Genomic DNA, 25,279 nt, shown 5'->3' with positions numbered 1-25,279 from the left:
ATATCTGGAAATTGAGTTGTATTGATCCATATCATTCCTTGGAGATAAACATGCCTCAGCCATGATTTGCTTCTGTTCTCCTTCCTAAAATAGAGAATTCTCATGTTCTGGCACTGAGGTTTCAAAATGGACAAAATGCTTTAAATCCATTGGGAGTGATTTGCCACCCTCCAGGGTATATTTGGCATTCTAGAGACATTTTTCTTTGTCATAATTTGAGAGCAGGTCTGGTGTACTTCTTGTATGTCAAGCGTAAAAGACCAGAGATGCTATTATATATTCTACAATAAAAAAGATAATCCCCATAAAGTTATGGCCCAAAATGTCAGTAATGTATAGACGCCTTGTTTTAAAAGCAAGTGTTATAGGTGATTTAAGAAAGTGAAGATTTGAAAAAAGAAGATAAGTAAGTCAGAGATGTGGTATGCCAAAACCTAAGAATATTTTAAAAACTGATATTTTGGCCTTCTAATAGCAAATATATTTTATCTGAGATAATTTTTTCTGAAACATGAAATAAAAGTAGTCCCTGAAATTAAAGTTACTTTCTTAGAATGTTCAGATGATTATTTTGAAGCCAGGCTTTAATCTGTCAGAATGCTCACTGATTAAGTTTACTTATATATGAGAATTTTCAGATAACTGATAACAATGTACAATATCTTTCACCCTACTTTCTCTTCATTGAATAATGACATTCAAATTATTAAAAGTTAGAGTGTCCAATTTGAGGTAATGGTCACAGATGAAGCTTCTTTACTGACACTCTTGAGGACATTAATGTTTTCACATATCTACAGGGTCCTACAGCAGGGGATGGGGGATGGAAGGAAAAAGTAAAATCAACTCATAACAATAAAAGTCACTTTCCCTCTTTCCTCTCCACTGAATATTCACAATGATCCCAGTAGGTAGGTACTAATATTATGATCATGTTACATATATGAAAACTAATGCTCAGAGAGGTTAAATACCATGCCCAAGGTCAATTATCTGGTCAGTGTATAAGTTGGAGGTATGGGCAGTAATTAAATTATTCAAGCAAGAATGAAAAAAAAAGACATTTGGATAAATTGACACTTTAAGTCACTTTTACCTCAGGTTGCCAACAAGTGGAGAACTAAGTAGAAAATCCAATTTTGGAAGTAGAGGTCTGATCTCCTTGTAGGAAAAGTGAGGTCTTTAGGATATCTGTAGGCAGTGACTAAGATGTAAACAAACTATTAGGTAACTAAAACAAGGTTGTCAGCCTCAAAAGTAAGCAATAATCTAGTCCTTTGGCCATAGAAGCCGGGAATGTTTCATCACGCCTCAATCAATTTCCTGCTTAGCAGCATCATACTCTTGACCCTGTCAATGAGGTAGAAGCTGAGACAATAGGGTTCTTTTCTTGTCTGCAACTCTTTGCTAAATGATGAAACCATGTTTTGCATCTTGAATGAAAGAGCAAATTGACGATAAGTTTGCTAAGTGGCCTCATACACATTGAACAGGGAAGAATGCATAGTACTTTTCAAATTGATGAGATATCACTAAAATCATTCACACCCTCACAGAGAGGTGAGAGAAGAGTGGCTGAGAATGGATTGTGCTTATTGGAGTCAATTATTTTTAAGAGGCTACCTCCTGATTACAATCAAGAAACTAAAAGGTTTGATTTCTTAGCATCAATTGGAACAGAAAGGAGGGAACTAAATATTGTATTAATTCCAATCTTAATAATGCTTAAGAAAGGAACATTATTATTTAATAGCTTTAAAAGTGAAAAAAGAATCTCCAATAATGTGATATAAAATTTGTCTAAAGAGGCCAAGCAGTTCCTAAACTGGTGGGCAGTGTCATGAGGCCATAGCAGTTGATCATTATCATAATCATTAGGCTTTTATTGACATCCTAGGCCAGTGATGGCGAACCTTTTGAGCTCGGCGTGTCAGCATTTTGAAAAACCCTAACTTAACTCTGGTGCCTTGTCACATATAGAAATTTTTTGATCTTTGCAACCATAGTAAAACAAAGATTTATATTTTTGATATTTATTTTGTATATTTAAATGCCATTTAACAAAGAAAAATCAACCAAAAAAATGAGTTCAGAGGTGACACGCGTATCATAGGTTCGCCATCACTGTCCTAGGCACTGGAGGATTAATTTTGAGCAGGAAGAGAGACATATCCTGTGATATGGGAAATGGAACAGCCGGTGACTGCAAATGCTGGTAAGTTTAAAGGTGCAGAAGAGGTAAGATAAGAAAGTTCACCTGGACTTTTTTTCTGTAACATTAGGAATTCACCTGCTGAGTAGTTGTGGTGATTAATTTTATGTCAACTTGATTGGACTAGGGATTCCCAGATTGCTGGTAAAACATTATTTCTGAATGTGTCTCTGAGGGTATTTCCAGAAGAGATTAGTATTGGAATTAAAAGACCGAGTAAGAATATCACACACCAATGTTGGTGGGCATCATCCAAGTTATTGAGGGTCTAGAGCAAAAAGGCAGGGGAAGAGTCAATTTGTTCTCTGTTTGGATGGCTATCCATCTTCTTCTGCCCTCTTATATTTGCACTTTTGGTTCTCAACTCCCATGGTTCTTAGGCCTTCTGACTTGGACTGAATTACACCATCAGCTCCTCTGGTAATCCAGCCTGCAGATGGCAGATTGTGGGATTTCTTGGCCTCCATAACCTAATTATTCCTATAATTATGTTAGAACTTGAAGAACTTGACCTCTGGACTCCAATTGCCCACATTTGAGTCCCTTTTTTGCTACTTACAAGCTATGTGAAATCAGGTAAGTTATAATCTCTCTCTCTCTCTCTCTCTCTCTCTCTCTCTCTCTATCTATCTCTCTCTCTCTCTCTCTCTCTCTCCCTCCTTTTCCTTGGTTCTGTTTCTCTAGAGAATCCCAAGTAAAACAGTAGGCTTCAGATAGAGCAAAGGCTTGAGCCAAGTGGCAGAAATTTTAGGACATCTGCTGTGGGAGATGGAATAGGGAAACAATAAAATACATGAAAGACCTGGTGACTTAGAGGCAAGGCTGTATATACTATGTGTACTTATGTGTACTTTCCAGTGTAAAGAAACAATATGTGAAATTATTCTTTTCTTAAGTCCCAGAGTATAAATAAACTAAAAATTAGAATAAAGCCAAGTATAATACTTTTTGTAAAAACTGACTTAATGGAGGTCAAATTAAGGGATAACTGAAGATACATAGTAGTAATGTCTTATTCTTAGTGATACAAAGTACATCTTAAAAGTGGAGCTGTGCCAAAGGTCTTGGCCATAAATACAGGCCAAGTTTCATGAAATTCTGCCAATATTCTGTCTAAGCATATTCAAAGAGACCATAATATAATAACATTTGGTCTTTAAAGAGAAGGAATAAGAAGTAGTTAAGATTTTCTGTGTTAAAAAAAAAAAGCCTCTAATTCAGTGGTTCTCAACCTGTGGGTCGCGAACAATGAAAATACATCCTGCATATCAGATATTTACATTACGATTCATAACAGTAGCAAAATTACAGTTATGAAGTAGCAACGGAAATAATTTTATGGTTGGGGGTCACCACAACATGAGGAACTGCATTAAAGGGTCGTGGCATTAGGAAGGTTGAGAACCACTGCTCTAATTCATATGCCTTCCTTCACTTATCCCATAGCTTCACAACCCCTAAGGAAAAGGAATGTGGTCTTTCTGCTTCGATGAGCAGACTATTACATATTGCTGCAAAGGAATTATATGTCCTACTCAATTTGTGCTTAATAATGGTATTCCTGTTCAAACATTTTCTCCTTTGGGCATTTCCTCCACCACACAGGTAGATACCAATCCATTTCTTATGCAGACAGGATCATTAGCCCAATAAGCTGAGCAAAGCATTCCTTTAATGAGGATGCTTCTGGACCCATTGAAAAGACCATGGGGAGATTGGACTGGGCTGTCATTTCACTCATTTTCCTGTCTCTTACCCATCACTGCAGCATCTCGGGTGTGAGTGATAAATGTGGTGGCCAAAATGCCTTCTGAGTGGCTCACTGGGGCAATAGTATATGCATAGTAATTAAGGACCATAGTCTTTAGAGTCACACAGATCTGGGTTCAAATATCAACACCACAATTTACTGCCTATTTGACCTTGGGGAAGTGAATTCCAATTAATACTCCAGGTTTCTATTTTCTTATCTCGAAATTTGGGGCAAATAATAAGATCAAACTCACAATATTGTTGGGAGGATTACAAAAAATAATACATGTAAAGTCTCAACCTGGAACCTGGCACATAGTGGTACTCCATAATTTGCAGTTAAATCAAAATAAGTCAGCACTTCCTTTTGCTTCAAAGAGAAACGTAACTCATCATTTGCCTTTTCAGGCCCTCATGGTAAGCATGAAAAACCTTTCAAAATGGACTGCTGTGTTGAAGAACTTGACCTCTGGTCTCTGATTGCCCACATTTGAGTCCCTTTTTTGCTACTTATACGCTATGTGAAATCAGGTAAGTTACCTTTCTAAGCCTCAGTTTTTTCATCTGCAAAACAGGAATTAAATGAAATCATATATGTAAAACACAGTGATTGGCATATAGTAAACACTAAAAATGTAGGCAATTGATACTATTTTTAATATATTTTTATTGGTTTCAGAGAGGAAGGGAGAGGGAGAGATAGAAACATCAATGATCAGAATCATTGATTGGCTGCCTCCCGCATACCCCACACTGGGGATTGATCCCACAACCAGGGCATATGCCCTAGCCTGGAATTGAATTGTGACCTCCTGGTTCATAGGTCAACACTTGACCACTGAGCCACGTTGGCTAGACAGCAATTGATACTATTGAGTAGGCTCACACTTGGCAGCAATTGATACAATTGAGTAGGCTCACTCTTAGCTGAAGATGAGATGAAGATAAGATAACATTTTTCAGAGGCAGTCTGACAAAAATGGAATTCTAGGTTTCCCAACAATATTGCCCAAAGCTCTATAATATACTTGATTCCATGGTGGCAGCCACACTCACACCACTATGGTTGTTTGGTTTCTTAAACAGGGACTTTATAATTCCTTGGGGAATGGAAAAATAGTTCAACTCCACTGGGCTTCTAGAAAATGTAACCCCTCCCCAATAGTGGTTCTCATAGTTCAGGTGCGGGCAATTAGGAAATAGCATCTAACCAAAAGCTTTCCCTGAGAAAATAAACCTATCCTCTCAGTCCCCATCAGTTTGCTTTCTGATTTATAACAATCCTTTCTAGAAGATCATTATAATTGTCCTTTCTGAAATATTTGGTGTGCAATTTCCCATAGGACCTTAGTATTATAACTGTTCTGTTTCAGGATAATTCACCTAATGCATTAGGTGCTCTCAGGAATGAGTTTGCTATTTCTGAAAACCTCTTATCATTTTTAGGCTAAATGAATACCATTAGACAACATATGACTGCGATGTACTAATGACATCCAGGTGGTCTAAAAGTTGGCACACCCCTTAAATGCTGAACTCATTTCCCTACAAGTCTTTCATAGTGCAAACAAAATCTATCCAAAACAAAACTGAAAAATGATGCTTTTTTCCACAGATTATAAAATATAGAAACATAGCTCTAAAGTACAAATTTCTCAAGTGGTAAAATAAAAGACCTGAATGGTAATATTTCAAAAATATACTGGTCATAAGGGCCTTTTCATGATCTGCACACTGTATAGAAACAAAAAAAAATCAGATTAAAATAATGCTGTTAAGGGAAAGAATCAAACAACCTAACCCAAGGCTGCTATTCCTGACTATCTACTAAAATGGTTTTATCTTAGAACAGTGGTTTTCAACCTGTGGGTCTCGACCCCTTTGGGGGTCGAACGACCCTTTCACAGGGGTTGCCTAAATACATCCTGCATATCAGATATTTACATTACAATTAATAACAGTAGCAAAATTACAGTTATGAAGTAGCAACGAAAATAATTTTATGGTTGGGGGTCACCACAACATGAGGAACTGTACTAAAGGGTCGCGGCATTAGGAAGGTTGAGAACCACTGTCTTAGAAAGTTGCATATAAATCAATGCTTATTTAAAAGTTCTAGTTTGGAAAGGCCTTACAAAGTAATGTTGCAGTGAATCCATGAGTAAAATTAATAATGAATTCCATTTACATCTTTTATGCATTAAAATGCTCAAATAGTAAAACTTAAAGTGGGATTTACTTATGACCTAAGTGACCCTAGAACAATAGCTAAATACTGTATGCAACTTTTATTCCAAGATGGGCATTATTGCACTAAACTGGTACACTGGAATATTAATGCACAATAAACTGAAAGACAAGGCATAAAGCTTTTTACACTTGGAATTGTAGAATGGAGGTGTATATATGGCAAATAGACTCCTCTATATGAGATTACACTCCCTATTCCATTGGCTATACCTTAAAATCCAGTTGATATCAAAGGAAAAGCCTGCCAGCTACTGAAGCATGTTGTGATGCTGGCAAAACTTGTATACAAGCTGGCATTGACTACCAACCACCTGGAAACTTCTAATGACAGATCAGTATGTTCTATGGTCCTGGTGGCCTGATCACAATGATTGCAACTTGATAGCCTTTGTCTATTAAAGAACTCTCCTGAAGTGGGTGCAGTGAAAGAATAATAGCAAAAACAGATGAACTTTCATAGTGGGGAGGTACTTTGTAATTGCAAGAACACTATCTGCCTAAAATAAGAATGAGATAATAAAGACCATTATAAACTGATGAACAAAAATAGATACAGAAGTAGAGCAGCATCGAACAGACTGTCAAACCACAGGGGGAAGGCCAGGGAGGGTTGGGGGTGGGAGGTAAGAGATCAACCGAAGGACTTGTATGCATACATATAAGCATAACCAATGGTCACAAGACACTGGGTGGTAGGGGAGGCTGGGGGAAGATCAAGGGGGAAAAAAAGGAGACATATGTAATACTCTTTGTAATACTTTAAGCAATAAAACAAAATTTAAAAAAAGAATGAGATAGGGCTCCTCAGAGTCTCTGATATTCTAATGTGCAGTGCAAACCTGTAGGGCAGTGGATGGCAAGCAGCTGTTTCTCAGATAGTTTTTACTCTCAGGACCTTTCCTATGAGAACATTTAATATGAGTAACATATTTGGAACTGCTGCTCTAAAGACAATTTTAACAATAATGAGAATAAGTAGCATTTATAAAGCTCCATGGATAGAGCTTAATATGACGCTCAGAAGCCAGTCTGGAAGCACAGTGCAAGATGGGTGGCATTACATAGTTTGGAATAGTGGCTGAAAACTGTACATGACAATGGCTGAATAGGTTAAAGATGACCTCGTAAGTTAAAAGACTCACCCAGAGCTCAATCTTCATCTTCATTATTAATGATAATAATAAAGATCAGCTTCACTGATCCCTTGCTATGTTTCAGGCATTTTGGTCAATCACTCTTGAAGACAGCCCTGTAATTTCCATCCTATTATTCTCTCTATTTTACACTCATTTGTCCCCATAATCCAGCATGTGTTAGAAGTGGGTTTGAAATCCAGGTTTGTTTCACAATGAGTTCAGTATTCTTTCCATTTCACTACAGCTGTCTCTCATGACCACATTAGTGAAGATAAAGTCTGAAGGATCTACAGAATACCATGTTATGCTATATTTAATTACACCCAGCAGAAGACACCAAGAGAAAATAATATATATGAATGGATTCTCACAGCTCAGAACTTAAAGTACAGAAAAATACAATTAGCAACTGAAATGTTTTTAACCTGAAGTAGCCTGCAAGCAAATTTTATGTAGTGGTAATTGCCTTGATAAAATAATGAATCTATTGCTCATTCGACATTTTAAAATTTCCATTATGGTAAGACAGCACTCAAGTGACAGACCTTATTGTGCAACACATTCTGTGAAAGCCATTTACTAGTAAGACAAACATGCCCTTCACAGAGATGTGTAACACACAGTGTTTTCCAATTCTGAGAAGTATTCTTTTGTGCATTAAGAGATACTGGGTGGCTCTAATTACTTAATATGTCACTGTACTTCGTTTCTAAAGCAGTAGCATTGCAGTCTTCAATGGATAAGCTTGTATTGGATACCTAATATGTGCCAGGAAGAAGACTCTATGGGGAGACAAAACCATTTAATCTTAGGCAAGCAGTGAAAAGACCTAAAATGGAGGGGTTCAGTGCTAAGAAATTGACAAGGGGACAAGGGTGAACTGCTTCCAAGAAGGTCTCAGGGTAAGAGTGTTGTCAATAGATCTGGGAAGACACAAGCTGAGGTTGCATTTGAGCAAGGCTTTTAACAGTTTTGCACTTGACCAACTTTGCATTTACAGAAATGACCTGCATTGTCCATAGTAAAAGAAAAGTGAAAAGGCCCCAAGTTATTTTTAAAGGCCCAGAAATGAATATACTCAATAAACCAGGTCTTCTATTTATAGAAAAACAGATTGCAATGCATATTTATGCCACTACAATTTTACAGCCAACAAGAGAATTATCATAGCAGTGTCTTATGTGTCTAGTATACCAATTACTCTAGAATAATTATTATTTTTATTTTTTATTGATCTAAAGAGGGAGGAAGGAAAAGAGAGAGAGAGAAAGATATCGATGTGAGAGAGACACATCTATTGCTTGCCTCCCGCATGCACTTCAAACAGGGATCAAACCTGAAACCTAGGTATGTGCTCTGACAGCGAATCAAACCCATTACCTTCCAGTGCATGGGCTGATACTCCAATCAACTGAGCCACACCAGCCAGGGATAGAATAAATTATTTTGTAAATAAAAATATAAATTGAAATTTAGTCACATTTTAAGCAATAGTTCAATTCACCAACTTAGGTGATACCCCAGATGAGGAGTAAATATATCACAAGGTTGGTTTAAATCATTTACAGTTCAAAATTCAAATCAAATATTTAAAAATACCTACTGGATTGCCAAGTTCTGCCTAACCTAAACTCTCTGAGCCTCAGTTACCTGAGATATAAAATGGGAATGAAATAGCTAAATTAATGAATTTATATAGAGATTACAGAAGCTTGACATATTTGGCCTTGGCTAATTTGATCATAAATGATGACAGTTGAGTACTCAGAAAATGTTTTCTTATCCCCATCTCCACACCAGCCCACGCCTAAGCTTTACTCTTCTCAAAGCTAGCCCAGAATCAAGTTCATCAGTTTCAACAAGAGCCTGAAAAAAAGAGAAGCCTATGGTCATCACCATATGACCATGAAGCCCCTCTAGCTTTTGAACATTAAACTGCCCAGCTGAAGCCAGAAAAAAAAATTGAAAAATATGAAATCAGGCTTCATCAATATCTATTAGTCCAATTTCTATTCAAACTGTCCATAAAGTTGTTAGAAAACCTAGCAAAAATTTGAGTGTTGTTTTAAACCATTCTGAGATAGAGAATGGTTCAAAATAAGAAGAGAATTCAGTGCCCATTCAATCAATGTTTTATTGCACAGACCCAAGGAAGGAATGGACTTTGTCCAAAGTTAAATAACTCACCATGTAACTCACTATCATTACTATGATAAGGAAATAAAAAGCAAAGCTAAAAACAAAAACCAGATAAACTGAAATTACTTTTGAAAAAAATAACCCAAAATATATTAAATTAGCTGAGAGGCAAATTTCACTCTATTCTTTGATAATCCTTTAGAATATTACTTTCTCTGAATTTTAATGAGTTTAATTTTTGTATGTCACCTAATATATTATGAAAGGCTTCACAAAATTCCCTTCCTGATCTCATGTACTTTTGTTGTAAAGGAACCAAGAAGATAGGGAATAATGATGGTATGTTTTTAGGGTTGTTTTAAGGACTCAGAGGAAAGCAACTAGCCAAGTGCAGTCAATGTTAGTTGAGTCTCAATAGTTAGATTTAATGTTCTAAGCTCTTGAATTTTGAATTGGATAGTAAAATATGCCAAAGCAAATACTATGGAAAACTTTCACCTTTGCTCCTTATCAACTCTGATGAAAGTATAGAGTGGACTGAGCAGAAGCTTTCTGAAAAGACTGCAATGAAAATACCTTCCTACATAAGGTTATACTTGATCCTGGGCCCTTGACACAAACTTACATTACTTATCATATATGAGAGGCTTGACTCTCAAGCTCCTAGAAGGTGGAAGCTCTGTTATACCGCTCCATATCTCCTATAATAGACACAAGGAAAAGCAAATGACTGTGGAATGATTATTTTAACAGAGGCCTCAGTTTTCTTATAACAAATCACAGCACTGAGTTCCACTGGAAAGTTTATAGTTCAAATAATTTAAAAAGCTTTTGGAGGGGTGAAAGGAGGATTGGAAGCATAGTGAAGAATTTGGATTAAATTGAAACTATTAGTACCCAAGGAAGGTAGACATTGGTTATGATTAAACATAAGCATTTTGACTGTCTCTTGAAAAAAGGGGTAATTTTCAGACCATATCTTTCTTATTTGCATAGTTATTATACAGTTAAGTGTTTCTTAATAATGCAATTTCTCTCCTCATGGGACATGTGGCAATGTCTGAAGACATTATTTTTGTTGTCACAAATTGGAGGTGGGCAGGGGTGTATATAGAGTCCAGGGATCCTGCTCAACATCCCACAATGTACAGGATGGCCCCAGAGAACAAAGAATTACCTGACCCCAAAGGTAAATAGTGCCAAGATTAAGAAATCCTGGTGTAGTTCATCACAGGGCCTGGAATTAATTGAAGGAAAAAATAGTTATGTCAACTAATTTTTAGAGCAAGAAAGAAGAATTAACAAATATGCCCACTGGGTTTTAGTTCTCCCTTATGTTTCCAATATTAATTTGGCATTACTTTTAATCCGATGTTATTTGTTATCAAGTATTGGAATGTGTTTGTTTATTTGTTTAGATCTTCTATATAGAAAAAAATTAGGCACCAACACACAGAGATGATAAATACTACTACTTGGAGCACTCTATAGGGCAGAGGTTCATTTCTAATTTTCCCAGTGTCCACTTTCTGCTGCGAGCAGGAAAGGAGAAAAAGTTTAGAATATGTTAAATCTGTCTTCCCCCTACTTACAGAGACATTTCTCTTCCTCAAAGCCTTTTCTCATGGCCAGCAAATAGATGAGAAAAGGATGACAGGTTATCAAATGGTTTCACAAGCTATAGGAATATATAGTCTCCTTGGTTAGCTATCATTTTCCACTATTGAGAACCCAATCTATCTTTTAAGGTACAGGATACTGTCTACGCACAGATTTAATTAAAACACAATCAGTGGAAAAAGTAGCATTTGATAGGCTAAGAACAAATTAAATGTTATTAGGGATAGGTGCATGAATGCAGTGTTTTATACAATGTCATTTTCCTGTCTTGATAAAAAGGGTACAGAGCAAGAAGAGTCTAGCAGCTGTAGATTCTGGTCTTAGAAATGTTTAGCAGCCTAACACAATCTTAATTAAGGGCTGATCCAAGCACAAGGCTTTATTCAAAACTAATATCTTCCAAAACCCTCTGGACCAACTTACATTATGAAAAAAGTTAATTAATTTAATTTTTTATATTATCACCATGAAAACACAAAGCTTCTTTCCTCTCTTGAGGCATTAAGGAGGTGTTATTTTATCTTAGACAAGGGGACACCTCATTCAGAAAAATTTCATCCAATTTTGCATGAGAAGCTAACATTTCCATGGGAACCAATTTATAAATACTAGATGAATACTTAGCTTAGTTACATAGACTCTATATCATATTGTCAACTCAACAATTCTTCACCACAAAACGGTGTATTTGTTCTTTTGAAATACTAGTTCTTTGATTCAGCAAGAAACCTTCATTGCTAGACAAGGAATCAATTTTCATAGTCTAGTAAGAGTGTACATGTTTATTGAGTTGGCAGAAAACTTGCTTTATTGGAAACTCACGTCATGTATTCCTTGATTGTAGCATATTAATACAACTCCAAAGAATGTTAGTTCTACAATCCTGAACTCAAGAGGCACTTTACATGTAATTTGAATTCCCAGTAGTCCAATATTTTCAGGCTATTAGAAAATACTGAGCAAGCTTAACTACATTAAAAAAGACAAATAACAAAAGAATAATTTATTCTTGGCAAAGACTTAAATACTAGATGCATTATGGAAAAGAAAAATCAATAACATCTTCAACAAAGACTTACTGCTAAAGAAATAATAGTTAGGCAGTATGTGATTCCTCATCACTCCATCTATCAAAGGTCACTCTAACCAAACCCAATTCAATGATTTATGCCAATTATTTTACAAGGGTGTGGGAAGTGGAGATAAATATGCACTATACAGTCATGTGCTGTTTAATGACGGGATATGTTATGAGAAATGTGTCATTAGGCCATTTCATCATCATGCGAACATCATAGAATCCACTTACACAAACCTAGATAGTATATATAACCTACGACACACCTAGGTTATATATATATATATATAATGGCCTATTGCTCCTAGGCTTCAAGCTTGTAAAGTGTGTTAATGTACAAAACAATCTGAGATCAAATCAAGCACAAGAGAATATGATGCAATTAAGAGATGCTGTAAACACGAGATATATGAGGCTGCTGCTGGTGTAAAATGACATACTATTTTGTAGCAAACTTTTTAATAAGTAGAAAGAGTAACATTTAAAATAACAATAAAATGTATAGTATAGTAAATACATAAACCAGTAACATAGTTGCTTATTATGATTATCAAGTATTATATACCGTATATAATTGTATGTGCTGTACTTTTATACAACTCAGTACTTTTATACCGCTCAGTAGGTTTGTTTACACCAGTATCACCACAAACACACGAGTACTGTGTTGTGCTATGATTCTAGGATGGCTAAATCACTAGGCCATAGGAATTTTAATATAATCTTATGAGACTACCATCATACATGCATTACATTGTTGATGGAAATGTTATGCAGCACAGACTATTAAAATAAATTGGGCTACAAAGTCTAGATGTTAAAAGGAATGGGTGGGCAAAAGTATGTGTATAGTTGTGAGTATGCAAACTTGTATTCTTGTATTATTATTTATTAATTATTGTATTATTTTCCATACAAAGAACTGTTAACCTATTTTTGCCATAACCTGTATATGAGAGGCTTGCATTAAATTTGTAACTCCTCACTACATTCTGCTATACTGATCTATCCCTACTTTCTACAGGACAGTTCTTCCTTGGCTATCTGAACACCACATTCTCCTGGTTTTCCTTCTTTCACTCCTAAGGAGTCCCTTCCCTGCACCACCTTAAAATATTGGTGTGCTTCAGGGCTCACCTCTCTACCTACTCTTTCTCCTTAGGCTCTCATGGTTCCTCAATAGGCTGAAAAGTGTTAATATCTGCCACCAGTCTATAACTCATTCCTGAGCAATTTGAAGGCTAGGCCATGTAGTATCTGACATGTAGTCAAAGTGACTTAAGTATTAAATGAATAAGTGAATGAAATATAAACTGGATTTATGGGACTTCAGTGGTAGAACTGTGGAAGAGAGTTAAGTTGTCCTAGACAAGCCCATCATAGAACAATTGGAACCACCATGGCTAATCAACTGACCACAAATGTATGAGTGAGCTCAGGCAAGATCAGTAATGCCCAACCTAAATCAGTAGAACCTATAGACTATTGCTGCAGAATATTTGGTCCTGTCAAAAATGTCCATGAAGATATTTTGTCCACGACAAAAGGTCCTTGATATTTGGTCCCGTCCAAAATATCCACTGAGACATTTGGTTCATGGTTCGTTAGAAAAGACAAACATTTAACCTTGTTCAAACTGTATAAATGTTATTATTCTTGTAATTCATGAGGAATCTTGAATTTCACATTGATGATTTTTTCCTCATCCAGAAGGTCAGCAGGTTTACTCTAAAGTCAATGATCAATTGTTTGCTAGTATATATTGACCTGATTATTATTTGTTCTATCTGTGAACAATTTTAATAATGTGGATTTGATTCTCTCTTTTTTTGTGAGGTTGGTGGCTGTATTTCAGTGTGACCACCAAGAACCTGGATTACTTGTTCATGGTTCTGCTGTTCACCTTTTCACACTTTAAGAACCTTTCAGCATGGAAAAAATGCCTCCATGGATGTTTTGGAACAGGACCAAATATCAAGGACCTTTTGGTATGGACCAAATGTCTCTGTGGACGTTTTGGACAGGACCAAATGGTGTGAACCAAATGTCTTCATTGATGTTTTAGACAGGACCAAATGTCTGCTAATCATAGACTATCTATAGCAGATCTATACAACCTATAGACTATGAGAAAAAATAAATTTGTTCTTGTTTTATGCCATTTCGTTTTAGGGTGACTTAAAAGACAACAAGAGATAACTGATAGACTAGTTCAGACTGCTTTTCCTGCCAGTCTTTCTTCCTCAGTGTAGGTATGGTGCCTCTTGTCACTGCTGTGTCTAATAACCACAATAATGGTTGGCTTGGACAAGTCAGTGAGTATCTATTGACAAATACATTAATTCTGTTAATGGTGATTGTAAGCACTGTCAGTCACTTGCTGCCTAGAATTAGGGCAAATGGCCAGTTGAACTCAGAATATCAAAATTTGTTATTTGAAGAAGTTAATTGTAATGATAAATATTTATTGAGTATTTATTGTTGAAAGACTGTGCTATGCCTCTGGTATTTATTTAATAAAGCTCTATCCAGTAGGGATGAAATAAATAAATAAATAAATAAATAAATAAATAAAGTTTAAATAGAGTTCTCATTTGGAAGGGAGCTAGATCTCTTTTAAGACACCAGTTACTGCTCCCAAAGAAAAAGCTGCACTAGAATAAAACTCTCCTGAACTATACCGATTTTCTTTGGGGATTTTTTTTTCTTCCCACAGTAAATACTCTGAGTATATTGAACTAATTATCCACTAAACAAACAGCTAACTATGCATGTCAATTAGAAATTTACTAAATCAGTTCATGAATCTTCTAACATGGATCCAAAATGCTATTTTCTCAGAGGAAAATAAAGTGATTACAGAGTGAAAATGGCTGAAGAAGAAACAAAAAAGAAAAGTTACTGGCTGGCAGCAGCTCTAAACCCTACTTTTTGAAATGTCCTTTGTTCTTTCCTTGTTATGTGCAAAGTAGTTGATTTTGTACACAGGCTAAGGCAGGCTGTTAGACAAATGTTCTCACTGTATGAATGGCCTACATGAGCCCACATTATCCTAGAGAGTGCTATGATTAGGCTGAGTGTTGCTGTTGTTAAAGGGCACTATTAGAGTGACCATGTGAGCTCTACTACTTCTCTATTTCTAAGTGTTTTTCCTCAATAAACTATTTTAACTAGTGATGTATGTGTGTTTGTATATGTGTGTATGTTCACACTTTGTTTGCATACCAATTAAATACCACATTTCATTTGTCCATGTGTTTTGCATTTTACAAAGGGGCAAAATCAACAGTGTCACCATGGGGGGCAATGTAACATCTCTGGTAGAGCTATACTGAGACAGCTCCTACCCCAATAAGGTCCTCAGTGGAGCGCCTACACATAATCAAAGGGCAGTCACACCAAGAGAGAGGAACAGAAAGAGCAAATTAACCTAAGATGGATATGTCTGTCCCTTTAATCTGCCTGCATTTCAAAGAGACAACAGTAAAAGATTGTGCACAAGATTGCTCCACTCCCAGGTGGGCACAAAAATTGAGAGCAAGAATGGAGCCTCTGAGTTCTCACTGAGAGGGACCAAATCTGGATGCTGTAAAAACAGGCTTTCTTTATCTGTGGGAACCCAACTCAGAAACATGGCACTCCCGGAACTCTTCTCTTACCTTGGGGAGGCAATTCATGGCAAAAACAGTTAAGGCTATTTTAAGGTCTAGTGGTTCCATGAGAAAAACTATGGGTTTGAAGCATTACTCCATTTAAGGAGGCACTACAAAAAAAAAATACCTGCACTTAGTAGCTGTTCATATAAGGAACAAAGGAGAACATGTGACAAATCACATGTTGCTTTCTTTAAGCCATTGCCTACTGCTTATGTCAACATTCAAACCAGGATGTGGAGAAACAAGAAAAAATAACAAGAAAATGTACTGAGTTAAGTGCACTTTGCAGAGAGGTAAAGCTATCTCTCAACAGTGGTGGATAAGATGGTGCTGAGCTCTTTCTTCTGTCTTGCTCCTGAAGAGGGGAGTCAGGGGTCAGGGTATAGGATGAGCTGAAGCAGCACAGTGTGGTAGAAGAGGTCGCCTTGGGATATTTGGCTTCAAATCCCAATCAAGTCACTTATTAGCGGTGTGACTTTGAACAAGTTATTTCACTTCTCTACACTCCAGTTTCCCCATTGTGTCATTCAAGATTGATGACACCTAGCTCATGGGTTGGGAAGATTAGCAAAAATAAACCTGAAGTGCCTGACATATTAAAAGATGCAAACAAACAAACAAGCAAATAAAACACAAAAACCTGATAGCTAAGCATCCAACCAAAGCACAGTATACAGAATAATACTGCACAGAATACATCACACAAATTCCTGAGACCTCCTTCTTTATACTTCTGGAGGTAAATGAACTATTTGATGCAATCTCACTGCTTGTGAAAATAACACAGAAGGCTATCTTGACAATGACCCAACCCAATTTGGCAGGACATTCTCTTCACATTTCTTAAGTTAGTTCTCACACTGCAAAGGGACTTTTGTCATTCAGGAACTTCAGTCAGCAGATATTTTGTGAGACCAGGTTTTGAGGTAGAAGGTCAGTTGGCCTGAGGTGATTATGAACAGGCCTGGAGCTGAATAAATGTATACCAGCATAGTGAATAAATCCAATTCTGACACTGCAGCTTATAAAGCATTTTGACCAAATTAAATTTGTCCTGTAATCATATTAAAGTTAAACCTGGCTGTTTCTCTTTTTGCTGAAGTACAAGTCACCTTTTTAACCTATTGTTGTTGTTTTTTTTCTGACAGCAGGTATAAGGTCCCTCTACCTCTGTTTACTTAGTATACCAGGTTATGTCTCTCAATAAGATGACAATGAAATAACTGGCTCTCTGTAGGGCAAGCCTTGTTATTACAGTCTCTTGTAATTGAGAGACCATGGAATTTGGAGGGTGACAGGCTGCATTTCAGTATTGGCTCCATTTCACAGTCACATGACCTTGAACAAGTTATTTTACTTCTCTGAGTCTTGGTTTCCTCATGGATAAAATGTAGAGAGAGAAAAAATACCTACCTACTTACAATGCTGGGAATGAGAATTAAGATAATGTTAGGTAAAATGCTTGGTACATACTAAATTCTGGATAATTGCTAATTATTGTTTTCATTATTTACCTCAAGCTAGACAGTAGGGTTCCAACAAGTTATTAAAGAGAATTCATTGCTAATATCCAGAATATCCAGACCTGTAGGTAATACCTAATCCTATGAAACTGGATGTGCTCAGAGAAATTATTTTTTTTAAATGATGTTTTTATTGATTTTTTTTAAGAGAGAGAGGAATGGAGAGGGATAGAGAGATAGAAACATCAATGAGAAACATCATCGATCAGCTGCCTCCTGCACAACCCTACTGGAGGTTGAGCCCATAACCTGGGCATGCGCCCTGGCAGGGAATTGAACCAGTGACCTCTTGGTTCTTGAATTGACACTCAACCACTAAGGCACACGGGCTAAGCTCAGAGCAAGTCTTAACACTCTTACCAATGTTGTAACTTGATTGAGCTGAGAAAAATGGATCAAGAAAATCAGCTTCTTAATAACTAAAGATGATATTTCCTCATTTCTACCATTATAAGTGAAGGACATCCCCTGGCTTAAAGCAAGGCGGTTAGGCAAGTGACCTGTTTACATGTTGCTTTTTATCTAGAGACAGTTCTATTATATCCAATTAAATTTAGCTATTCACTAACCATTCTACTCTTTCTTTGTGTGTCCTAGAGAAAGTAATCAGCTCCTTCAAGATAAGAGTGATTTCATTTACTTCATATAAGTGCTGTACTCCACCTAACTATAGGCACACAGAATTAGCAAGTACCTCCTGAGATCCTTTTGCTTATGACAGCTCCTTGTCATAAAAAAGCTTAGAATGGAGTATGGACACTAATTTATTTATTTAAACCTAAGACGTATTTTCTGCACTAAAATTGCTTTTTGTTTGTTTTTATTACTTAACCGAGGATATTTCCCCCCATTTATTTTTAGAGAGTGGAAGAAAGGGGGGAGAGGAGAGAGAGAGAGAGAGAGAGAGAGAGAGAGAGAGAGAGAGAGAGATTGATTTATGTGAGAGAGACACATTGATTGGTTGCCTCCTGCACGTTCCTTGACTGGGGTGGGTAAACAACCTGCAACCCAGGTATGTGCCCTTGACTGGGTATAGAACCCATGACCCTTTGGCACACAGGCCAGCACTCTAACAACTGAGCAATGCCGGCTAGGGCCTAAAATTTTGCTTTTGGACAACAATCTCACATATAGGGCAAGAGCATATGGAGAAGTCATGGAGGGAAAAGGGTATGGGCTTTGGAGGCCAGAAAAACAATTTCAAATCGAGTCCTGTCATTTATCAAGAAAGTGTTTTAACCTTTATGTAACAGTGTGCAAAATGTTGGAAGCATGTCCTACCTGACAGTGTTTTTGTGATCATGCCTCTAAAGGGCTCTGCAGAGTGCTCTCATTGTATGTAGAAGTAGCTCAGTGAAATATGCTCTTTTTTCCTTCCTTTATGTAGATCTGGTCTTCCAGCCAGTGTACACTTGTTGCTTCCAAACTGGACATGCTGTTCGGAGAATCTGGAGCTGTTCTGAGAATATATATCTTAAAATAGCTGGGGCTTATAAGTAGAAATATGCTAGCACATGGGTGGAAGTGGACATGTGATTTTGATGTGTTGGAGTGAGTGTGGATATTGGCTGTGAAGCAAGACAAGGGTAAGTGTTGATAAACCGCAGGATGTTATATCTCATTCCACACTTTCCTGAGGGCATTATTCAAGCTGCATATTCTTAAGCAGACTAACAAATGCTGTAGCACATAACATGAAAACTTGAATCAATGTAATTTGCAATGCTGGGAATGATTCACAAACATGGAGCATTTAAAGTATCTGAATTATGTTAATGTCAGTTTTCACATCAATGCTGCTGTAAGAATTTTATGCTGCAGGAACTGGTGATGTTTATATGATAAGAGGACACTGCCTCAATAATAACATTCTGTAGTATAACTTGGGGATAAACACCCAAATCATGAGCAGCTTGAGTCAACTTTTGCAATCTCACCCTAGAGCAGTAGCAATCAAATAAAGATGTGGTAGTACTTTTATGGCATATGAATACTCTCTTCTCCTCCATCTTCTTCTTTAAGTATACTCAAACATGGTCCCTAGACATCTTTCACTCACATTGCAAGCTGAGTCATAGTTGGAGAGCAGAACAAGTGTTGCAACAATTAATTGCAAGAAAGAATGTTGGTCAAAAGGTGGCAGATTACCACGCTCTTATGGAGAAGCTTGGTTATTTTTTTCTAAAAGCAAAGAGCGGCAAAGAGGCAAGGGGGCTTCAAAAAGGTGTGTGTGTGTGTGTGTGTGTGTGTGTGTGTGTGTGTGTGTGTGGTGGGAAAGATGGATACCTTACAAGGCCACAAGTTCTAAAGGTCATATAAGTGCTGCCTGTCCAGCAATGCCCCTTAATCACAAGGCACCTTCTAAAGAAGGCCATGCAATCAGCATGATAAGAATTCTGGATTGACAGCTGACATCACAAAACAGACTGTATGCCAAGGTGATATTTTTCTAAGGCAAGGATTCCTACATTGTTAGCCCTTTAGAATTACCTTGGAAGTGTTTTTTTTGTTTTGTTTTTTTTTTGGTGTGTGTGTGTGTGTGTGTGTGTGTGTTTAATAAACCCTGTTGAGCCTCTGCCACAAGAGATTTTGCAGGGTTTTGTTTGGATAATTAGGTGAATTAGTTGGTTTTGGACTGATGTTGAGCTCAGGCGTCAATATTATGAAAAAGGTCCTCAAGTGATTCTGACATTTAGTCATGTTTGAGAATCATCTAAATACTCTAAAGCATTGTCATTCAAAGTATGGTCCAAAGACAGTGCTGATCTGTGAATGGTATCTAAGTACATTTTTATTCAGTTCAGCTGACATTATTTTTCACAGCAAGATAGCAGTACTTTTTAAAATTGATTTTAAAGAGAAAAAGGGAAGGGGAGAGATAAGTTGCCTTCTGCACACACCCTGACGGGGGACTGAACTTACAACCTGGGTTTGTGCCCTGACCAGGAATTGAGCCCCTCAACTTTTGGTGTATGAGAGAACGCTCCAACCAACTGAGCCACCGGGTCAGGGCAATAGCAATATCTCATTGATGAAAGAAGCAGTGCATTGATTTACATTCTGGCACAAGCTCCTATCTCATTGTAGACTGGTAACAAACAATTTCAGACCCAACACTCATTCATGGACCACAATTTGAGTAGCACTGCCCTGAAGACAGTTAGTGAGGGTTAGAGGGAAAGGGAGCTGCATTCATTTTCAAAAGTGTGTTAATTGTCAAAGCCCAGCTTTGATGCAAATACACTGCTCAGTGCAGCCAGCATGGCATTTCCCAAAGCAAACTTGTAGGATGTTAAAACGCTTTTAGAATAAAATGGGTCCAATAGCTGGAAGATGTTTGTCACTGAAGTGCCCAAAGTAGGAGAGATCCCTAATCTGTAAGACTCCTCAAAACCTTTAATATGGTCTTACGCATTGTGACTCAGTAAGAGTGGTGTGGAATTTGGGAAACATGTATTTGACCACAGAATCTGTCTTTTTCACAAATACATGATCAGTGTCTCATGAAACATAATTTGGAAAATACTGGTCTGATAATTATTTAAGAACATGTGAAAGAGAATAAAATTGATTTCTGCATTGTCTTCCTCCAGGCAAGTGAGTTATTTAAAACAAAAGGCAGAGTGAAAATTGAAGCTGAAACAGCAGCACATTCTGGTGCATCTTCTTAACCAGGCTGACCTCTACAAATTAGTGTTGGGCTTGGTTTGAGGAAATAGCTAAAAGTCACTCAAGCTCTGCCTTTTTGGACATGGAACATTTTTTTAAATCTTTTTTTGTGTGTGTGTGACTCCACAATCATGCTGCCCTTTGCTTCAATAAGCAAAGAAAATTTTTTGGTGTCATTTCTGTCACCCTTCAGGTCATAAATCAAAGTCAGTGAGACCCTAAAGATTAGTTATTTTTAAATTAATAGTTATTTTAAATTAATAGTTTTTTAAAATATACTTTATTGATTTCAGAGAGAAAGGGAGAGGGAAAGAGAGACAGAAACATCAATGATGAGAAAAAACCATTGATTGGCTGCCTCCCGCACACCCCCTACTGGGAGTCGAGCCCACAAGCCAGGCATATGCCCTTGGCCGAAATCGAACCTGGGACCCTTCAGTCCACAGGCCGATGCTCTATCCACTGAGCCAAACCAGCCAGGGCTAAATTAATATTTATTTTTAAATTAAAAGGTTAAGAATAAAGTATTTGATCTATTCAGAGTTACCCAAACATATGGACTATGTCTTCCTAATAAAATAGAAATATCCCCTCAATTCTCCAGATTTGTAAACCAGTTATATCTTTTCTGAAAGTCAAGACATTTTCAGGTGTCAACTATCAGAGGTTGCTTCATTATACTGAACCAGCTATTCACTCAAATAGAATTAGACCCATTTTCTCAAAAGGTAAATTAGTAATAAAATGAAGAAGACACACGACAGGAAATGACAGTTGAAAAAAAGGTAGAGATGAAAATAAAAACATTTTCCTCAGCATAGTCCTTCATATTCTTCTACCTTCTTCCTCTCCTACCATTTAGATAAGACTGATATACATGGTGATATATTCTCTTTCTGGGATAAAGAAACCACGACATTAATAAAATAATAGTCATTGTGCTAATTACAAATATGTCCCCTTAACATTTGGCACAGAAATTTGCTTTATTTTGGTTGGTAAAAGCTGACATACTTCATCACCAGTCTGGAGCACAAACGCTTTTCTCCAACCAAAGTTGCTATGGTTGGATGCCTCTCTGAATAAAAAAGGTTATGGATGTCCTGAGGGAGATGGAGTGTGTGTGTGTGTGTGTGTGTGTGTGTGTGTGTGTGTGTGTGTGTGTATTTTAAATCACATGAAATCAAGACTGTACAAAAGAAGCCAAAGGCTTGATTAAAAGATGTGACAAATCCCTGAGCACTGTAATATTTTCCTATATTATGTTAACTCCTGCAAATTTACTATTGTAATCAGGATATTCAATTGAAAAGCAAATGCTAGGAATCCATGGTTTAGTTTTCTCTGTAGATTTTCAACAATGATCACATGCAAGCATGTATATCTTGGTGTGATTCTTTTGCACAATCTCCAAACATCAGTAAAAGCCCAATGACTGGTGTTTATTAGTAGCAACTATGCCGCTAATAGATTGGCTTTGAGAAGTTACTCTAATCATTGATTTCCTTTTGGCTCACATGACAATGAAAGGAAAAAAATAAACAAAAGAATACAGCTATGATGATTATAGTTTCTCTTGCCAAATGGTTCCTGGAACAGTAAGAAAAAAGATTTTAGTAATGATTTCCACTCTCCATGTGGCTTTCTCATAACAAAGACAGTTGCTGGTACTGGGCCAAATTAGACTTTCAGACATTAGTATGTGCTTCTTCAGCCAAATTCCAGTACTCACATAAGATTACATCATAAGTGGTTTTTATGACAATAATCATAACACTGAAAATCACAAGCATTTGCAACAGATTAAAGAACTTATTTTTAGAATTGGCTGCTCAGAAATATAAACCTGTTTTTAACAAAGAGTAATTTGGCCTTAGTGTATCCTGTAAAGCATGATATATCACTCATTCTATGTAATGTTTTACATGAATTCTGAGGGCCCTGAGCATAATACAAAAATGTCTTTAAAAAGACAGATGACTATGAACAATTTTAAATAAGTTGTCTGTACCAAATCTCAGGTGGTCATAAACTATGGAAATTACCTGGCCCTTACAAAAAATATCACCAACCAAAATAAACATCAATATTTTGTTTACAATAATGCAAAAAAGTTGGTAGGTTTATCAATTCAGTAAGGAGAAAATTAATTCCAGCCTTATCAGAATACACACAAACCTCTTTTGCCTAATTTAATCATTTCAAAGACAGCCAACTCAAAAGAGTCTTTTCCTTTCAAATTTAAATATATTTTTCATTTTTCACATGAGGGCTGTATAAACACAACCTCATTAGAAGAGGTCACACTGACAGTTTGGCATGCACACATCAAGCAATGGGTGTCTTCACCATCCTGTCCATTGCCTTCACTTGCAGTAAAATCGATGGACATTCATAGACAAGGTCAATTAAGGTCTCATCCTTGGGCACAGAGACAATGAGAGGAACTCTCTCTTCAAATGAGAATAAAATGTGTCAAGGTATGGGCATAGTTTAGAACTAAGATTATATTCACTTGTACTTGAAATTGTATCACTACCATTTATGTCAATTATAATAAAACATTATAGCAACTGTAAGAGAGAACTGAAGACTATACCTTATAGTATTTAAAAACTAGTCTTACAAAAATCTTCCAGGTCACCAGAATGGCCACTGAACCCTTTGAAACCCATAGTTACTTTACCTCCTGGTAAGGATGAGCTTTGGTACCCTACATGAAGTAAGCATGTTAATTTCTTAGCAACATTTCCTTATTTATCTGACATCTCTTCCCCAGCAAATTTTCTTTTTGCCCCCATCTAAGGTCTTCTGGATCTTGATAATTTGTACAGAGATCAAGTGGTTTCATTTTAAGGTCTGGGTTCACCATTAGCTTCTGTGCCTTTGTTTGAAGGGGTTACAGTAAAATTGTAAATGCCATCCTAGAAAACATCTAATACTATTTACAAATACTAATTCATAATGAGGAATAAGGAGTTAGCTTCGCTATTCCAGTGGACCTGGCAGGAGAGCAAAACCAAGGAAAATCTTCAGTCTGAAAGAAGACAATGCCATCATCACAGTATTAAAAGTGAAAGGATGGCAGCCACTCAACTTGCGGATGGAACGACAGACTAAAAACTATCCAAACCTTGTATAAGAGAGTTTAACTGCTACCTATTCTCAAAATAATTTTTCGTATCTGAAAACATTCCTAACAGTATTTGCAATACACTCAAGATGATATTTTGTAAATTAATAGATCCTGTCAAAATTATATGGGGATTGAAATTTAGTTATTAAACTGTTCTCTTTAGAATCTGAGTATTGTTAAAACAATTTGAAATTTATAACCGATTACTTGACTGCATTTAACTAGCTACTTCTTAAATGACTTATTTTTCCTAGTCAAACCAAATTTTGTTTTTCAGACTGATTTCTAACCATATAGCATCTGTTATATAATTATATAGTAAGCAGTATATATATCTATAATACAGATATTGCTTTGTACTTACAAATATACACACACATAATTTTAGAGAAAAGAAAGCAGAACAAATTGGAATGCATTCTATATAGTAAAGTAATTGTCACTGGTTAATTTTTTTGTTTCATTAGAGCATAAATTCAAGTTAGTATTTTCTCTAAATCACCAAAAGATTTCTTTTACTCACTGTAAAGGATCTCCATTTATAGCTCCAGATAAGTAAGTGTTGACATGATAACTCATACCCAAAGTGGATAGCTTGAATATCAAAATATGGGTAAAATAAAATAAACATGTTCTATTGCTGAAATAAAATTAAAAATGAGAAATATACACTAATATACACTTCTCATTTTCTGCCAATAAACATTTAAAATTCTATTTGGAAGGAAGAAGGGGAGACTTTGAGATGTAAAAATGTGCTTCCAAAACTATGGAATAGAGTTGATTTGGAGTAATCTTCTTATACACCAAACTTTGAACATCACCACGTGGTAGTCTTTTCCAAGTCAAAAAGACAGTTGTACTGAAGACACCCATAATGTTACAAAAGGGCAACTTGAAATGGGAACAAGGTCGCTTTTAGAAATTGGATCACAACCATTTATGCCAAAGTCTACACAGACTGCCATAGGACAGGTGAAATTAGTCACTTTCAGTGTTATTCATTGGTAAACTGCTTCAATAGTATTTTATATGGGCGGCGGGGTGGGGGTGGGGGGTCAAGCTGTTTTCCAAGAAGCATTTAATTAGCATATACAGTACACATCTC

At 36.6% G+C, this 25,279-nt stretch overlaps 1 protein-coding gene across 2 annotated transcripts in view; it reads right to left on the bottom strand.

Annotated features, from left to right (window-relative positions):
- The window catches only part of FGF13 (fibroblast growth factor 13), a 584,335-nt gene that overhangs the window by 232,742 nt on the left and 326,314 nt on the right, over nt 1–25,279 (bottom strand). The window lies entirely within an intron of this gene.

This window comes from Myotis lucifugus, unplaced genomic scaffold (genome assembly GCF_000147115.1).
Source record: "Myotis lucifugus unplaced genomic scaffold, Myoluc2.0 scaffold_2, whole genome shotgun sequence".
NCBI lineage: Eukaryota > Metazoa > Chordata > Mammalia > Chiroptera > Vespertilionidae > Myotis > Myotis lucifugus.
Note: the sequence above shows the minus strand (reverse complement) of the source record. Positions and strands in the feature narration are given on the sequence as shown.